Source organism: Macaca mulatta, chromosome 5 (assembly GCF_049350105.2).
Source record: "Macaca mulatta isolate MMU2019108-1 chromosome 5, T2T-MMU8v2.0, whole genome shotgun sequence".
NCBI lineage: Eukaryota > Metazoa > Chordata > Mammalia > Primates > Cercopithecidae > Macaca > Macaca mulatta.
Window position 1 is genome coordinate 99,445,325 of NC_133410.1, and position 18,779 is coordinate 99,464,103.

Here is an 18,779-nt window from a genome sequence, read left to right on the forward strand (position 1 = left end):
GCATGAATCCGAGGTGTCTTGTGGAGTTTCCTGATCAAAGACAGTTCATGCAGTCACTGTTTTGACCCAGTCACCTGAGTTTAGCTTCTGCCTTGATTTCCTCATGAATAGATCTTGCTGTCCTGCCACTGGGCAGAATTTTCACAGCAAAAAGACAATTTCCCAAGTATAGTCATCACTATCAGATATCTGAAGAATAATTCTATTTAAAGTCTTGTTTACTCTGCCTTGTCTACCTGGAAGGTTGCCCAGTTAAGAGTTTTCTACATTAAGATTGAGTTTTTCTGTGCTCTCTGGACCTAGAACTGCAGCTGAGTCAATCTGCACATCTCCTATATCACATTTTCTCATCAGTCCTTGTCTTGCCAGTTTTAGCCTTGATGTCAATTAACTAGTCCTGTTGCTCTAAGATACTAATAATGCCACTTTCATGTTACAAAAGTCATCACAGAAGGATAATTTACCTCTTAGTAATATGAAAGAAATCCAGAATGCTAATACAATATGCGTAATATTTTCTGGAATTTTTTTTATTCCATTAGGCTAAAACAACTGGAGGAAATGGTCTTCATATATTTTTTCATAATGATTGGCTAATCAAGATAGAGTGTAAAGTAAATCAAAGAAACATAACATAGCTCAGAAAGAACAAAAGAGATGCAATTTAAAAATGTTTAATGACACTCCATTTACAAACATTGCTTTACAAATGTATTAAAGTTAATTCTCTTTCTAAAATGTCTTAGACTAGTAATAGGGTTGGGGAAAAAAAATCTCCCTTTCCTTCCCTGGGCTCTAATTTTACTTTTTAGGTACTACTACTGAGGAATTTCTAATTTGGCTCATCACTTCAGTGGGAATTCAGTGCACATAAGGGGCACATATGTAATTGGCAACCTAATTTTTCTGCTTTCATCAAATGGTGCAATGCCAAATCTTCATTGAACTTGCCAGTTAAATGCACTTGGGAACCAAACAGCAGCAAGCATACATGAGATGAAAATGAACAAATTGGAAAGAGTCATTAACTTTCTGTTTTCCTATCACAACAAAAATTGTATCGTTGAAAGTGTTGCAAAGTGGGGAATTCTACTTGAAACATTAAACAATCTTAAAAGAGAATGATTCATTTACTTAACTTCTAAAATGTGGTTCATTATAATTTATAAATGGGGTTTCTAGTGCAGATTTTTTTCAACAAAAATACAAAATCATTAAAATGAATAAACTTTTCAGGAGTATGTTTTAAGTTATATGTTTCACATGTCTTTCTGGTCTAGTGCATATAAATTCTAGCCTTTATTTGAAAAGAAAAATTGTCAGAAAATTAAGCAAGAAATGTCGGCTTCATGTAATGCCTTAATGAATAAAGGCAATTGACAGATTTTCATGGTTCTCAGTAATTATGAATGGAACTGAGAGTGTAAAAATTACAATCTGTTGTGGTTACCAAAAATGCCCTTGAAATATCTGGTCTGATATATAATCTTGAAGTATTCAATATAGAGTCATAATCAAATTATTGTTACTAATGGCAATTAAATAGAGAACCAGGACACTGAACACACCACAAGTTTGCTGAATATGATTGAATATCATCCTTTTAGGAGGATATAACCTTTTAAAATGTCTGTTTACAGGTCTCAAACCACAAATTTATTCACTAGATGCAAACGTTCAGTAATACCTCCCCTACAAAATTACCTTTTACAATGACACCAGGTTTCTTTCAGAAAAGACTGCGTAGGAAAGTTTTCTTTTTCCATTTATGAGTTCAAGTATGTTAAGACTGTTCAAATCATTGACCAGCCCTAAACAATACTAACATTTCATAAATTGCTCTTGCATTGTAATAAGAAGGAGGGAGGTAGAATAAAAATGCCAACGGATTGTAGGTCAGCTTATTTCACAAACGAAATTTCTAAGGAAACTCCTGAGATTTTTAACTAAGCCAGGCCTTCTGAATGGGAGGTGATATGGACAGTAGAATAAGACAGGTTGAATTCCAGTGGTATTACTTACTCTTTGTATCATCTTAGGTTATCCACACACACTTTCAAAATTTAACTTTCCTGGTCTGTAAAATTGGGGAAATAATAATAGCTGTCCCATATGGCACACTATCAATCCCAATATGCTTTGTTAGTCCATTCATTTTTCCAGTACTTAATCAAAGAAGCTTTAATGGCCTATATATTTATATTATTGACATATTCACGCACTTGTCCCAACTTTGCTGTTCTTTCCAATATCACTTTGTTTTTATCACACTCCTTAATATCTCTTCTTCGTTAGGTCTTGATCACATGCTTAAATCATTTTTAATGTTTGCTAAACTCTGTATGAGAGATTGAAGAATTAGGAGAGAGGAACATCAATGTGAAAGGGTAAAATATATAGAGAATATATAAGGTGCCAGCATATGACAAAACCCTGAAGATGTACAATGGTCACAAGCCATGGAAGAAGATACGACAACTGAATTGTCAACCTTGCCGCCTCCTCCGTAGCCTCCTAAATCTTATCTTCCTTTTGTCTAATTTATGAAAAATGTTTCCTACAGTTGTCTCCCAAAAGCAGAGTTGTCCCCATGCGATAATATACATTGACCACTCAGATTCATTTAAAAAGTACATCTTGCTTTTATTCCCAGTATAACCACATTTCAGAAGTTAGATCATAGCCAGTTAAATTACACAGTGTGTGTGTGTGTGCGCGCACACACATACACACCCTTGAAAAAAGTGTAGATCACTTGATTTCTGGAAGTTGTTTCTCAATACCTCAGTGCACCTGACCACAACATCTTGTAATCTGGGAAGGAGGTAAGGGAGGTGATGTCGGTGTACAAACTTAATATTGGGGATGTATTTTCTACCTAGAAATGGTCCTACATTCTATCAGAATGGGTTAAAAAAAATAGTGCGCGCCCGCGCAAACACACACACACACACACACACACACACACACACACACACACGGAATTAAATGCACTACATTTGCTGTATTGCCTGCTAAAGGCATAAATATACTGGAGTGGAGATAAAGAAGGGGATGGATGGGAAAGAGTTCAGGACTCAGTGTAAACCTGAAAGGAAATGAGGCAGTGCAAGGGGAGAGAGGATCAAGGGAAAATAAATTATGTAGGCAACAGAACCATGCATCAAAAGTCTTTTCGATATCTAAACTGGCAAATGTTCTCCAGGGGACCATCAGTCAAATGATGTCAAATTGGTAGCTGGTTCTCTTGTAATGCCTGTATTGTGTAGGACCTTCCTTGTAGGAACACAAGTTCCACTCTCGGACACAGTCGCAGTGCTTCCATTATCTTACAGAACTGATTGCTGCAAATGGTTTCTGGGAGGTGTGACCTGCTTAAAGGAAAGAAGCCAGGTTTCTTTTCTTGTTACTGAGGAAGGAAGACACTTGTCAGGATGTGAATTGTGTGGGTGAGAAGGAAAAGCAGAGAAAGAATCTGGTAATTCCTTCCCTTAGAGTAGGAAGAGAAAGAAGATAACATCGGAACCTTGGAGAGGAGAAATACAGTGCATTTATTTCCAGCATCCCCGCAGTCACTTCACATCTCTTCAGACTCTCCCTATTCTCTAGTCTTGACCTGCCCATGCACTTGAACTCCACGTAAGCACGAGGATGGGCTGGGGGAAAAGGCCAGGTCAGCGCGGTGGGATATTGCTGCCCCTAAAATGAAAACTCAGCAGCGGGCCAGCAGTGGGTGTGCGCGCGTCGATGCCAGAGGATGCGTGCGTGGAAGCCGGCGGACGCAATGGGCCGGGCGCCGCCCTCCAAGCCGCCCCGCCCAGCCCACCCCACTCCCCCTTGTATAAAGGCCGCGCTGGGGCCCGCCCTCCTCACAGCCCGGGAGCGCGGCCTGCCGGGGAGGTGGCTCTCTCGCACCCCACACAGTCACACTCCGCGCACTCACACACTTGGAAGCGCCTCCCCACGTCCCTCCCCTGCCCTCCTCTTGCTCTGCTCTTCTCTCCCTCACCACAAATAGTCGCCGACCTACTGCCAATCCGCCTCTCTCTCTCTCTCTCTCTCTCTCTCTCTCTCTCTCTCTCTCTCTCTCCTCTCTCTCTCTCTCTCTCTCAACATGACTGACTGGGAAGCGGTGGCTCGGGCAGAGCAGCTCTGCTGGCGCAGGCAGGAGGAGCAGGAGGATTATTAAATAACGCAGCTCGACTCTGTGCAACTGGGAGTGGAGAGAAGGAGCCCAACAGCCGAGAAGGGGAGGGAGGGCAGAGGAGGGGGAGCAGGAAGGACACCCCCGTGCCCCGAAGACATAAATCCCTGAGTGCCCGGGAGGAGCCTTAACAAGCGCACGGAGCCCTCAAGGTAGTAACGCCCCTGGTGCCTCAGCGCTCAGCGGGTCGCGCGTCGCGTCGCCGCTGTGTGGGGCCGGCCGCAGGCGGACGCGGGGATGACCGCTCGGCAGGTGACCGCGCTGTGTAGGGGCCGTCCGGGAGCAGCGCGCGCCCAGGCCCGGAGCGCCGGCCGCGGGCCCGGCGTGCTCGGCGCAGAGACCTGGCCTTGCGGGCGGGGTGGGAAGGAGGCGGGCGGGCTCGCTCCCCACCGGCCGGCGGCTCCCAGTGCACTGCGTGGCCATTTCCTCCGCGCTCCTGCGTGGTTTGCTGCCTGCGGCCGCGGCGGCCGCTCCAGGACGATGCGGAGCGCTGGCTAAGGAGGCAAGAGTTGGCGCAGGCTTCGGGTCGCTCCCCTCCCTCGCCACTCGCGTCCCGCAGGTAGAGGCGACCGATCAGCGCTGGCGCCCTGGGCTGCGGGTGCTGAGGTGGGGACGGCGGCGAAGAGGGGGAAGGGGAGGAGGGGGCGGGGAGCTCGGGGCTCCCAGAGGAACCGCAGTGCCGGGCCGGGACGGCCTCTTGCCTCCGCCTGCTTGTCCTCTGGCGCCGGTTTCCTGGATTGGAAGCAAGACCCTGCCCAGAGGCAGCAGTAACAGCAGCGACTTAGATTGAACCAATTGCTTTGTGGTGGCGTGTCAAGGGCCCCAGGTTGTGTGTGTGCGTGCGTGTGTGTGTATGTGTGTGTGTGTGTTCGCGCTCCGGACTAACCAATGGGTTGGTTCACCTGAGCAGAAAGCCGTAAGCTGAAACCGCATGTGGCCCCCTGGCCCCTTCGACTTTTGGCTTGTGTCCCAGGGACTCGTACACACGGTGCCAGCAAGGGGTAAGGGTGACGGAGGGATTTGTGAATGGTGCTTCTGCGTGCGTGGAGGCTGAGCCTTGCTGATGTAAAGGAGGAGGTATCCAGGGTGAGAAGAAAGGCTATTTATGGCAAAGAGTTGTGAAATTTCTTGGGGTTTCCTTTAGTGTATCCTGAACTGCTTTCTTTCTCTCTCTCTCCTTTCTCTGCCTCAGAATTAGAAGCAATTATGCCTTCCCTTCCTCTCGTGGGACCTGGAATATGAAATGAAGTAAAAAAAAAAAAATCACTCATATTTTTACAGGTAGAAAAAAATACTTATTAGAAGTTACAGATTATTTGCCCTTTAATGTTTTTATGTCCTCTTCTCCACCCCTCTTACCTTTTCAGGCAGTCAGTAGGACTTACAAGTCAGAAAATACCTACTTGGTTTCAACAGTTTTCATTTCTGAAATCTTTACAGTTGAATACCTTCCTATTGAAATGTTACACACATCCTCCCTTCTCTGCCCCTCAAGGACTATTAAAAATAATGTGTACACGTTTAACGTAAAGCTGGTTTTATTAAAAGCCTTAGGGACAACGGAGAAGAGGACACCTAGGTGGGGGTCAGTTATCACTGGTTCCTTCAAAACTGGTTATTAAGGGAAGACCTAAAATACTGTTAAGCTAGGCTATAGCATAATTTGTTTTGGTTTCTCTTTCTGTTTGCTTTATAACATTATAACAGGTACATGTTCCAGATACGTAACTTGAAACTTAGAGATGACTTGGGACAGTGCCTGTCACGATGCTTATAAAATGAATGTTTTCTCTTAAAAGTAGCCACCTGTACTTTCATAGAACTGTGAGTGGGTTTAGCAATAGGACAGTGTCCTTAATATTACAAACTGAGATGTCTCTAAAAGCCTGTCAACACAATGTTTTCCAAATATTGAAGTTCCATGTTGTAACCACCCTTTCAATAGTTTCACAGAGAAAAAAGAGAAGTTGGTCAACCTATTGTCAGAGTGATTTGTCTTCATTTAAATTAATTCATTATTTTGATCAAAACAAACCAACTGTTGTTTGTATTGTTTTATTGATTTCCTTAACACTCTTGTTCTTTGAAAAAAAAAAGTAGAGTTAAGGATTTGATATTTTGATTTTGTTAGATTTATATTACTTTGAAATACATTTTCAACACAGAAGCATGTGTAACTTTAAATATTAGGTTAGAACTCAGATGGAGAACCCCACTCTGAGGGTTATTATCTCAACTATCCCAAACTATGGGAACCTAGATATAATAGGAAATTTAAAAATGTAATTGATGAACTCTATTACTGCAATCATTAAAAGTCCGATTTATGAGTATTTTGTTTTTGACAGTCAAGAGAATCAACAGCTGCTTATGATTTTAAAGATGCGTTATTTATACCACAGAATGTTAATTTAGATAAAGTAGAAAATGAAAAATTTGTTATATTTTTACAATAATAGTTATTCAAACCTTTATTGCGTTTTATTACTCATCATAATGCTCATAATAAAGGGCCAAACGTGTGCAAGGCACTAGTGTCTAGGCACTGGGAAGGAATGAGAGATTCCTTGTTCCCTGTCCTTCAGGAACTTACTTGCCATGTGGGAGGAATCTTATGCTCATGCTTGAGTGTAGAGTTAACAACCCATAACAATAAGAGATTACATGTCTAATGAGTATCGCAGGAGTTCAGAGCATGACAATAACATTTCATACTGGATTTTGTTTGAGAATGCTTTGGGGGTAGGTAAGACTTGCTTGGTCTTGATCTTAAAGGATAAGTAGGATTAGTACCTTGTGGATAAGAAAAACGTAAGGTACAAGATGCAAGTCTCCTCGAATAATAGAAAAGAACACATAAGGGAAGATAAGTTTGTTTTGACATAAATTAAGATATTGCTGGATATTTTGCAGAGTGCCGGTTGAGTCTGTTTTGGATGTACATCCTTCTACACATTCTATCCTTTTTTTTTTTTTTTTTCTGAGATGGATTTTCGCTCTGTCACCTAGGCTGGAGTTCAGTGGCGCTATCTCGGCTCACTGCAACCTCAGCCTCTTGGGTTCAAGCGATTCTCCTGCTTCAGCCTCCCAAGTAGTTGGGACTACAGGCGCATGCCACCCAGCCCAGCTAAATTTTGAATTTTCAGTAGAGATGGGGTTTTGCCATGTTGGCTAGGCTGGTCTCAAACTCCTGACCTCGTGATCCACCTGCCTCGGCCTCTCAAAGTGCTGGGATTACAGTTGTGAGCCACTGCGCCCTGCCCACATTCTATTCTTGAAATTCATTGTTAATATTTACACATTTAAGAAGACAAATCTTTAACTTTATATTTTGTTTGTTTTTTGAGATGGAGTTTCGCTCTTGTCGCCCAGGCTGGAGTGCAATGGTGCAATCTCGGCTCACTGCAACCTCCGCCTCCCGGGTTCAAGAGATTCTCCTCCCTCAGCTCCCTGAGTAGCTGGGATTACAGGTGCGTGCCACCACACCCGGATAATTTTTGTATTTACTTTAGTAGAGATGGGGTTTCACCATGTTGGCCAGGCTGGTCTCGAACTCCTGACCTCAGGTGATCCACCCTCCTCGGCCTCCCAAAGTGCTGGGATAACAGGCATGAGCTACCGTGCCTGGCTTATATTGTCTTTTAATAGAAAATATGTACTTGTATTACTACAATAGTACAATAGAATTCTTGTAGAGAATATGTACTTTAAATATTTAAATATATCCACCTCACTAATGTGTTGAGTAAAAGTGGCATATGTGGAACCTCTTTATGGTGAGGTGTTTTCAGTATTTCCTTAAGCAAATCTTTTTAGGTTTGTTGTAAAGAAGTGTGATGATGTGTAAAAGAATAACAATAGCATCTTTTGAATAGTTAACATTTTATTCTTCATATAAAATGTATAGTCTATTAAATAATATATTTTATATAATATTTTATTTTAAACTTCTTAGATTTATCTAATCTATTAGATTAGATTTTATTTAACATTATTGTATGCAGCCACATAATAGTTAATCTATCCCTATATATTTGCCATAAATATATAGCTATGATACAGAGCTTGTGGTGAACGTTTTGGAATTTTAGCAACAATTTTATGGCTAATTTAATTATCTTCTGATAAATAAATTGCATTAACAATAACACCATGACCTTTCTCTATTCTAAACATAGTTGTTTTTTTCTTTGTGTATATAGGTTGATTTTAGACAAACTGTTTAAAATGCATTTGTTCATTTCACGAATAAAAGGGAAACATCTGAATTGACTTTGAGTCTGTCTATTCAGTATGACACCCCAGAAGTATGTTGTGGTGACAGTAAGGAAATTGCGCAAATATTAGACATGACTCTCAATAAACAACCAAATGGAATTACTTTCAGATTAGTTGAAATAAAATATTTTCATATATGTATTTTGTTGACAGTGAATAGATAAAGAGTTATTACAAAACTGAAAGCCTGTTTAATCACCAATTTTATATTCATGCAAGAATGAAATGATTCCCCATGTAGTTAGGGTACAGACTAGCCTATCTGTTAATTGGTACCTTTTGAGTTTGGTTTTGGACTATATGTCACAGGTGTATCATTTCAATAATGTAATTTCATCCACTGTATGACTGACAGCTTCTGCATGATTTCCCTATTGGACAGTGACAAAATCTGTTTGCTTTATAGTGAGTACATACGCTTCTATCAGCAATATTATCTTCTCTGTGCAGGAGTGTCAGTTAACAATAAAACATGAAGTCTGGGGTGGGAGAAGCAGTGAAAAAAGATGGGGAGATTGAGAAGAAAACACTACAACAAAAGAAACATGTTTTACTATGAAGCTTAAACTGAATATTAAAATGTGAAGCTGGCTATTCTAAACTGCAATACATTATCAAGATATTGTTATCAGTCTACTTTAAACAACCATATTGTATTTTAAGTTGTTTCCATGCAGGCTACATTTTTTTAAAAGATGTTTGTTGGAAATGTTTACTGAGGTGTTTGATATTACAAATTTTTAAAAGATTTCTGCTTAGATCATTAACTAATGAAGTTATTTGCCAAATTCCTGGCCCTATACCTAGAATAACTTAAAGCACAGCTTTTGGTTTTGCATCATTTACACTGCATTAACTCTTCTAAAATATTAATTAAACTTAAACTTGATTAAAATTTTTGAATTTTTAAACTGTGCTTTGATATTAAATACAGTCCAAAGGACTTTTATAAAGAAGCACTTTATTATCTAGTGACAATTCTTAACCTAGAGTAGTGGTTTTCAAAATGTGATCCCCTAAGCAGCAATAGCAGCAACTATAAATTTGTTAAAGTGCCATATCTGTAGCCCCACCACAGACTGATTGATTCAGAAGTTCTGGGGTGGGGTTCTCTATGTGATTCTTATACACTCTAGAATTTGAAAGCCACTCACCTACAATATTTTAGAGTAAAAACTGAAGGCTGTGTCTTTCTTCTGTTTTATAAATAAGTACTTCCGTCAGCTGGTAGTAAACTAAGGTTCAGATATTCAGTTTTGAAAAATATTACATTGTCCATCAAAAGATTTGCACCTTAACTATGTTTTCTGACCAAATTTTTAATGAGTTCCCATTGCTTGTGCAAGAATTTGCTGTTGATGGGGGAGGGAATACATGAAAATTTAACTGGATAGTAATGACCCTAGGCTGGACCTTACAATTCTCTTACTCTATTTAGTTATAACGCAAATGGTATGCACAACAGAAATTGACCAATTTCTGTTTAGTTTTGTTGACTCTCGTGATATTTTTGGTTTTGGCATATAGTAAGCATCTTTCTCTGGATAAGATTACAGCTATTTTAGCTGTACAATAATAATGTCACAAATGTGAAATATTCTAATTCTCACTGCTGAAATAAATTTTAGACCATAGCTCTACATCTTTCAAGATTAAGGATAATGTGTTCACATCCTGTATCTCCTTTATACCACTATTTCTCTCCCTTTCCACCGAACCCTTGCTTCTCTATTTCAGTCATCACCTCCCTAAGGATACCTTTCTTGGCCTTGTTTTCTACATCAGTTGCCCTGTTATATATAGTTTTGCATTATGTTCCTCTTCCTTGTGGTACTTTTGGCAGTTTAAATTTTACTTGTTTTGTGTGATTGGTTTAGTATTGCTTCATCAGTGTTAGCAATGTCTAGCACATAGTAGATGCCCAATAAATAGTGGTTAAAAGAATATATGAATAAATAACTAAGCTTCTGTGCCCTAATTCTAAGAATGTTTTATTTTTTCCAAAGAAATAAACCTTAAGAAATATTAAAAATAAGGGGAATCTTAGAATTTTTGCAAACATAGGTATTTCCTATTTTGCAAATTATGAAATATTATTAACAACAATAGCAATGACTGTAATGTGCTGGACACTTCTTACATGATGTACACTTTATAATGTTATGTCATGTCATTTTAACATTGCAAAGTTAGTTTGATGCATATATTAGAGATGAGGAAACTGAGTCTCTGTTCTATGATCTGCTAAACTGTATAGACCAAACTTTGATTTTGAAAATTATAATGATGCAAAAAATATGAAACTCATAAACTGAGAAAGTCTGAAGGAGTATATCTCTTCTTTATTCCTAATTTAACCAAGGGCCCAGCAGCAATATCTGTGTATTACCTATCCTTTGCCACCATCTTGAATGATTCTGCCATTGCTTCTTGGGTCACTGGAACAGTGACCGAAGGAGGACTTGGAGATGGAGGACCTGCAAGGCTGGTAGTCCCATATTCTTATTGCTATTTTCAATAGGGATATTGTGCACTCTCAGTGCCATTCAACCACAATTCTCTTACTCTATTTAGTCAGAATCACTCAACTCTTTAATGAAAATTTAAAATGTAACCAAGTATAATTTTGTGAATGTGTGCCTTCATGCAGAGAAAGTTCAGACAGTAGATACTCCACTTCATATTTGAAGTTATGCAGCTTATCTTCTGGAAAGATTCATGCAGAGCTTTGAGCATGTTGCTTAAGAAAAGTTGAGCTTATGCGCAAGTTATGAATCTAGCTTTCCTCCCATGAAAAGGAAATATGTTCACTGCTACTATCAGATTTAATTTAGTTTCTTTTAACTTTTATTCTTCGGTTCATCTATTTAACTGTGGATTTAATCAGTGTTCACATGTTCATAGCAAAGGATATATTTCGGCTGATTTCATAGAATTAAATGGACAGAAAGTTAAATTTGGTTATTTTGAAGCTCTCTTCAAGACTATACAAAGTTATATATATTTTATAATGTGTTTAAATCAGTCAAAACCATGACTAAAACTAGATGAATAATATCAAGGAGTAAAAAAATGTTTTTTTAACTAATTTTTCACTTATGGCTTATTTTGTGGCTTTTGTCAAAATCTATTTCTGTTACTGGAAGAATTAACTCTAACTTGAGCCTTAGCCATGCTCCTGATTCAGAAGCATTCGTTCTATATAATGACAAAATTAACTGATTTCTAGCCTAACATTTTGTGACTTAACATTAAGCAGCCTTTGATATTCAACTCTAACATTACAGCCTATTTCTAGTAATTAGGCTTACTTATATAACTGAAACTGATTTCTTGCTTAATATTTTCCCCTGTATCTTGATAAATTACCCAGTCTCTCACTGTTCCTCCTAGCATTTGAGCAAGGCCCCCCACCTTTTTTTTTAAAAAAAGACTGGGATCCTGCCTCTGAAACAACCTCATTTCCTGAGCCATTTTATCTGCCAGCAGACACCAGAAAACACAACACATTCCTGGATCTCCAAACATTGCTAGTTCTTAGAAGTATGCTTCATTTCAGTACTCACTCTTAGATTTCCGTGATGCCATCTACTTATGGCATATTGCCTTGCTCCTGCATACTTAGACTGGTTAGACTTTTTATAAGTATTTACAGCTGTGCCTCTGGAGTGGTTTTTTTTTTTTTTTTTTTTTTTTTTTTTTTTTTTTTTTTTTTTGAGACGGAGTCTCGCTCTGTCGCCCAGGCTGGAGTGCAGTGGCATGATCTCGGCTCACTGCAAGCTCCGCCTCCCAGGTTCACACCTTTCTCCTGCCTCAGCCTCCCGAGTAGCTGGGACTACAGGCACCCGCCACCACTCCCGGCTAATTTTTTTTTTTTTTTTGTATTTTTATTAGAGACGGGGTTTCACTGTGTTAGCCAGGATGGTCTCAATCTCCTGACCTCATGATCCGCCCGCTTCGGCCTCCCAAAGTGGTGGGATTGCAGGCATGAGCCACCGCACCTGGCCTAGCTGCGCCTCTGGAGTGCTTTCTAAACTACAGTGCAGGTGTAGTACCAGGTTGGGACCATCACCAGACTGCCTCATTTTGCGGAATGTAACCTTTGCTTACCTGGCTGTGCCCCTCTAGAAAGACAGTCATGTATCATCATTGACAACAAATATTTTATAAATGTTTATTACATAGTTGAAGTCCATCAGTTTCAAAAATCATGCACCTCTTATTGGTATAATCTTAAAGTGTAAATTACCAATAACTTATGGTGTTTACTGAACAGCTTAATCCATAATAAATGAAGTACTTGTAATTCCATATCTTATTTAGTGTCCAAATATGATATATGTGTACAAATATATGCACAGTGTACATATGAATTCTTTAGAATTTGCCTGTTTCTCTTTTTCTAGTCACTTAAGTTCATGATGATATGACTCTTCTGCATTCTCCTTCATAACCTTGTTTGTATCTTATGTATTTAGAATGTAGAACAATTGATGAAATTTATTCCACACAATAAGGTTTCTTCTTTAATTTCTCCAGTTCATTAGTGAAATTTAGTACTGTTACTGTATTCAAGGAGTGTTTGTTAGCTGGGTGTGGTGGAGCACTCTTGTAGGTCCTAGCTACTTGGGAGACTGAGGTGGGAGGATTGCTTGAGCCTAGGAGTTCGAGGCTGCAGTGAGCTATGATCACACCATGCAGTCCATCTTGGGCAACAGCAAGACCCTGTCTCTAAAAAAGAAAAAGGTAAAAAAAGAAGTATTTGCTCAGCTAAGTGTACTACTCTAATTCAGCCTTCATGGGGGTATCAGTGATATACCATTCTTATTAAACAAATTCAGACTAAGTTGTATTTATGTACCTATTCACTGAAATTAGCTTTTCTTGGAAATTGTTAAATCTTATAAATCTGTTAATGAATGTTTATTGTGTGTGTGTGTGTTTTGCAATAGCAGCAAATAATGTATCACAAACCTACATCATGTTTACAAATAAAAGCAAACCAAACATGAATTAGAGGCATGGCAAAAATAAATGGTTAACTTTCTAGGCAAGTATCCCTTTAGAGAACTGTTTTTATGCTTGTTTAGTTTTGTTTATTTTATAGATATAGAAAGGACCAAAACATTAAGTCTGAATATATAAAATATGTTGTGAGTGCTTCTTTATAATAGGCAATATTCTTCAAGACATTTAGGAAAAGCTTGAGGCGAGAAAACCATGCATATATCCCAGAAACATCAGATGAGAAGTTAGGAAAAGGAGGAAAATACTAGCTCTAAACAAGACCCAAATTCATTGTTATAAATATAAATTAAGAATAACTTATTTCAGACAAAATTTCAATATATTTTAGAGATAACAAAACCCCACTGAGTTTGTACAATAAGATTCTTAGATTTTCAAAGGAATGTTACCTAGTGCACAGATAGCTCAAGAATAATTATTGGCTTTTTCAGCTATTAATATTTTATTCATGTATAATCGACCAAGGAATATTAAAAGTATTCATTCATAAATGAGCTCCATAAAAGTCAGAATGTGATGCCCATAATGTAAATCTTAAAAATTAAAGTACAGATTACTAAACTGGGCCCTTAAATGAAGCATTACAAATTTGTACACAGGTATATAAACTTTTAGAAACATTATGACTAAAATTGGCTTTGAGGGGTATTCCTTTACAGGGTACTTCAAAGTGTAAATATAGGGGAATTGGGGAGATAGCTTCATTATCAACAACAATTCAGTTTCTGATAGGAGGAAGGGTACTGAAATGGGAAGTTTTACATTGATTTGAGGGACAATATATTATGAATTCTAGCCTGGCTTGAAACACAAAGGGGGTAGAGACCCCAGAGTGCTAACTATCCAGTGAGGAGAAGGAAGGTATTGCCTCTCAGGATATTTCTGAGGAGAGTCAGGTTCATTGGATGGTGATATAGAAAGCACCCAGCCTCAGACGCCTGATTCAGGAAATAAATGGATGAGATGTTTTAAAAGCTAAGGAATTATAATTTGAATATAAAACAGATTAGTAAATTTGAAGTTCTGGAGATTGTCTAATCTCAATTCCAATCTGCTAGACATCAATCTGCAGTCACCTTTGACGCAGAGGAGCTATCCAGGGTACTAGATCTTGCTGACTTCTCTTGCAAAAATGCAAAATATGCTGTTTTTGTTTATGTTAATCGTAGAGTCTGCTGTTGCAGATGCTACATTATTTAACTGCAATTACTAACTTTCCATCATTTGGCTTATTCTAGTGGGCCCTTCAAAGTTCCTTTCAAAATTAAATTCATGGAAGCCCATCTCAATTCCACATAAGAAGCATATTCTGAGTTCCAGTAATATCCTGTGTATATTAGTATCAAATCTCCATTTAAAGTATCATAATTCACTGCCTGTTTGTGCTTCATGCTCAGTAGATGGTGAGCTCTATGAGGGCAGGGTGTTTTTTTAAAAATTTTTTTCTCTTTCCCCACCAGCTGATCTAAACTAGAGATGTGAAGATACTCAATATGCAAGTGAGAAATGGATGAATAAATGCACTACTGCTTAAGAGTGATGTGGATTTCTTTTTTTAATTTTTTTTTGGAGACAAAGTCTTGCTCTGTCACGTAGGCCAGAGTACAGTGGCACAGTCATATCTCAATATAGCCTCAAACTCCTGGGCTCAAGTGATCCTCTCACTTATACCTCGTGAGTAACTGGGACTACAGGTGCGCCCCACTATGCCCAATTGAGAGTGACATGAATTTTGTCTGCATTATGTGAATTACTTCCAGTGCTAACCACTGTTCTGAATCCTACCCTAGGCTCACTTTGAACACTGTGCTCCCTGGCTGTTTCATAGACTGAAAATTTGGAGGTGAATAGCTGACACTGGCTAAAAGTCTTAAAGTAAATGAAAGGACTGGAGGAACAGTGGCACCTAAACTACATGCATTAGGGGTTAGTGAGGTCTGGGGAAGCAAGAAGCAGTGGCACAGACTAATTTGGAGAATGGAGGTCAAAGGAGAGTTGGTTTTGTCACTTCCTCAAATCAAAATCCTGAACACCTACTCCATGTTCATTTTCTAAGGCCTTTGGAATATGGTATTTTCTTCCACTTTATACAGCCCAGATTCACATTTTGAAATGTTGACAAATCTGAGATCATGTGAGGCTGCCAGAATTCTTTCATTCAGTAAACAAATGTTACTAGGCCCTATGCATGTATCAGTTAATGAAACCCAGTATGTTTCCTGTGCCCATATAATCGATGGTCCTTGTTGAGAACAGAAGTTGGGAGACTTTTTATTTTGTTTGTCTGTTTCTTCTAGTAGCCACATTAGTGACATCCCAGCTTGCTACACAGAGTGAGTGTGCTTGTTTCCAGATCTCCACCCTGCCTTCTCACATCATTGCCCTAAGTTTCCAATGTGGCAAAAAGGGACTAAGTCGTCATAGAAAAACTCTTATTTACATGAAAGATATCCTGTCACTAGTGTGGTATTGATCTGCTGGTCAGTTTTGCATGATGTTGGTAAACTATGTCTCTCTCTTTCTCTCTCTCTCTCTCTCTCTCTCTCTATATATATATATATATATATATATATACACACACACACACACACATATACACACACACATATATATTTTCCCTTATAGGGATATTTTCCGAACAGTTTAGGTTCCATGGTTTCTATTTTGGTCAGAAATTCCCTGTATTCCAAGTGCATAAGCCATAGAAAATAGCTGTGTGACCTTTAGATGGAGTGTATTTTCACTTTATAGTTCTAACTTTCATGTTTTTGAAGTATATATGCTATCTGTCCTTCAGGTCATATGTTCTTCTTTCCTTTTTTTTTTTTTTTCCACATATTGCCAACAACAATGTTCCAATTATGAAGTAGAAAAAGAAAAGCTGTATTTCTTGGTAGTTCTTTTCCTTGAGAACACAGTTGTGTAATTCTGAGAAATAATGTAGATTCAGAATAACGGGTGTAAAAGTATGAAAATGAGACTGGGTGCAGTGGCTTATGCCTGTAATCCCAACACTTTGGGAGGCTGATGTGGGCCAATCACCTGAGGTCAGGAGTTCGAGACCAGCCTGGACAACATGATGAACCCTGTCTCTACTAAACAAACAAACAAACGAAAATTAGGCAGGTGTGGTGGTGGGTACCTGTAATCTCAGCTACTTGGGAGGCTGAGGCAGGAGAATTGCTTGAACCCGGAGGAGGAGGTTCCAGTGAGCCGAGATCATGCCACTTGCACTCCAACCTGGGTGACAGAGTGAGACTCCATCTCAAAAGTAAATAAGTAAATAAAAGTATGAAAATGAAAACCAAATAAAGCAAAAGTTCTCAGTAATCATCCTGAATAAATTGATTATTTAAAAACCTAAAATTTCTTTGCTAAATATTTGCAATTATGTCAAATAATATGGTCATCATTAATTGTATTGATTAAAGGCCACTAGTGCTATTTTCTAATTATTACTAGAGCTGAAATATGTATAATAAAAGCTATGTTTAATCTATCTAAAGAAAAGTTGCCTTAAAACCCTTTCAAGAATTAGTATGTGTGCGCAAAATTTAGGCGTTTTGTAGTGGAACTTAAGAGAAAGGAATGAATTTTAGCAATCATATGAATCATTTGTGTTGTGTAAATATAGCCCTAGGAATCCTCAGTACTCAGTCAAGTTTAGGACTCCTTAGGGACCAAAAGTGATGATTGCCTTTGATTTTAGAGTGTGGTTATAGAAAAATGGGGTCCTGCTGAGATTACATTCTTTTTTGACAAAGGAAAGTAGTGCAGTTCACACTCACATCAAAAACAAATTTTATTGAATTAAAAATTTTTGACTGGAGTACTTTTTGACATTAAGACAAACTTGTATCAATCTTTGTTATATGTGTGTATGAACACATGTACACAGGTATGTAGTAATTAATTTCTTATGAAAACTGTCTTTTATAACTTACTTCTAATCAGATATTTTTGGTCTACTTTTTTAGAATGAAGGGTTTAGTGTTCTCCAGAGAAACAGAACCAACAAGAGTATCTATCTATCTGTCTATCTATCTGTCTATCTATCTATCGATCGATCGATCGAAAGACTTATTTTAAGTAAATGGCTTACATGACTGAAATCTGTAAAACTGACTGGAAGGTTGGAAACTCAGGCAGGATTTTTATATTACAGTTTTGAGACAGAATTCTTTCTTTTCCAGCTAACATTAGTTTTTGTTCTTGATGTCTTCAACTCATTAGATGAGGCCCACCCCACATTATCAAGGGTAATCTGCTTTACTTAAAGTCAAATGATTGTCCATGTTAATCACATCTACAAGAAACCTTTATATTAACATCTGGAGCAGTGTTTTATCAAACAACTGGGCATTATAACCCAGCCAAGTTGATACATAAAATTAACCAAAACAAGGGATGAAAGATAATATGTTAAGCTCTTTCTGTTTTACATAATATGTTAGTGTATACATACTTTTTCTTTGGTCAGAGATATTTTGGCATTGGTTAGTTGTTGGTATATAAAGATACAGGTCATCATGTGTTCTTTATCATTTATTTAACTGCAATATGTGCAAAAGACAATGCTATGCAATTGAATATTTTTTTTTTAAATGAATGAGGAGACTGTATCTTTTAAGTGTGTTAACAACTCTAGTTGAAGAGCCACAGAAGTATTAGATGACTGACTGATAAATAAATTTGTAGAATGGAAATGCACATTTTCAACTTTGCCAATGAAATGTCATTTTACCCATGAGCAATCCCCTCCCCCCCCAGATAAAACTCTTATGTCAAGGTTAATATGCCAAGTTATTACACTTGTTAGTTTAAGGATACGTTGTATGTAAAATAGGATCCTGAAAGGTATGCTTGCCTACTGCAGGTCAACTTAATTTGGACAATGTTGACTATGCATACATTTATTTTAGCACATTAATGGGTTTGTACCTGTATTCAGCCTGTGCAAAGGTGATTCAGTATATGTTCAGAGAGGTGTGACAAGTGGACTGTCATGTTTTATTGATAGTCTTGCTCTTCATATAGCATAGAGTAATAAACATTTGCTTTACTGGCTCTAAATAGGTATTTTTAATGCTTTCCTATCCCAAAACTACATTGTGTTTCTATGTTTTTGTTCAATGAATATGGATTTGACTGCCTGGCTTTGGAGGCCCTTTATGAGCTCACCACACTTTGTTAATCCAAACACAGATCTTCTACTTTGTTAAGGTCATGTAACTTAGAGCACCCTCACACACAAAGCATATGCATTTAA

General features: G+C 38.3%; 1 protein-coding gene across 10 annotated transcripts in view; it reads left to right on the forward strand.

Moving 5' to 3' along the window:
- The first annotated feature begins 4,010 nt into the window (after positions 1-4,010).
- The window catches only part of CCSER1 (coiled-coil serine rich protein 1), a 1,446,943-nt gene continuing 1,432,174 nt past the window's right edge, over positions 4,011-18,779 (forward strand). For 4 of the 10 annotated variants that reach the window (XM_078002679.1, XM_015138795.3, XM_078002685.1 and 1 more), the window contains exon 1: positions 4,011-4,356. The gene's annotated coding sequence lies outside the window, so the exon portion shown is untranslated. Of the gene's footprint in view, positions 4,357-4,381; positions 4,811-5,047; positions 5,206-18,779 lie in introns of those variants that run through there. The other 6 variants (XM_078002682.1, XM_078002686.1, XM_078002680.1 and 3 more) reach the window with 4 other exon arrangements.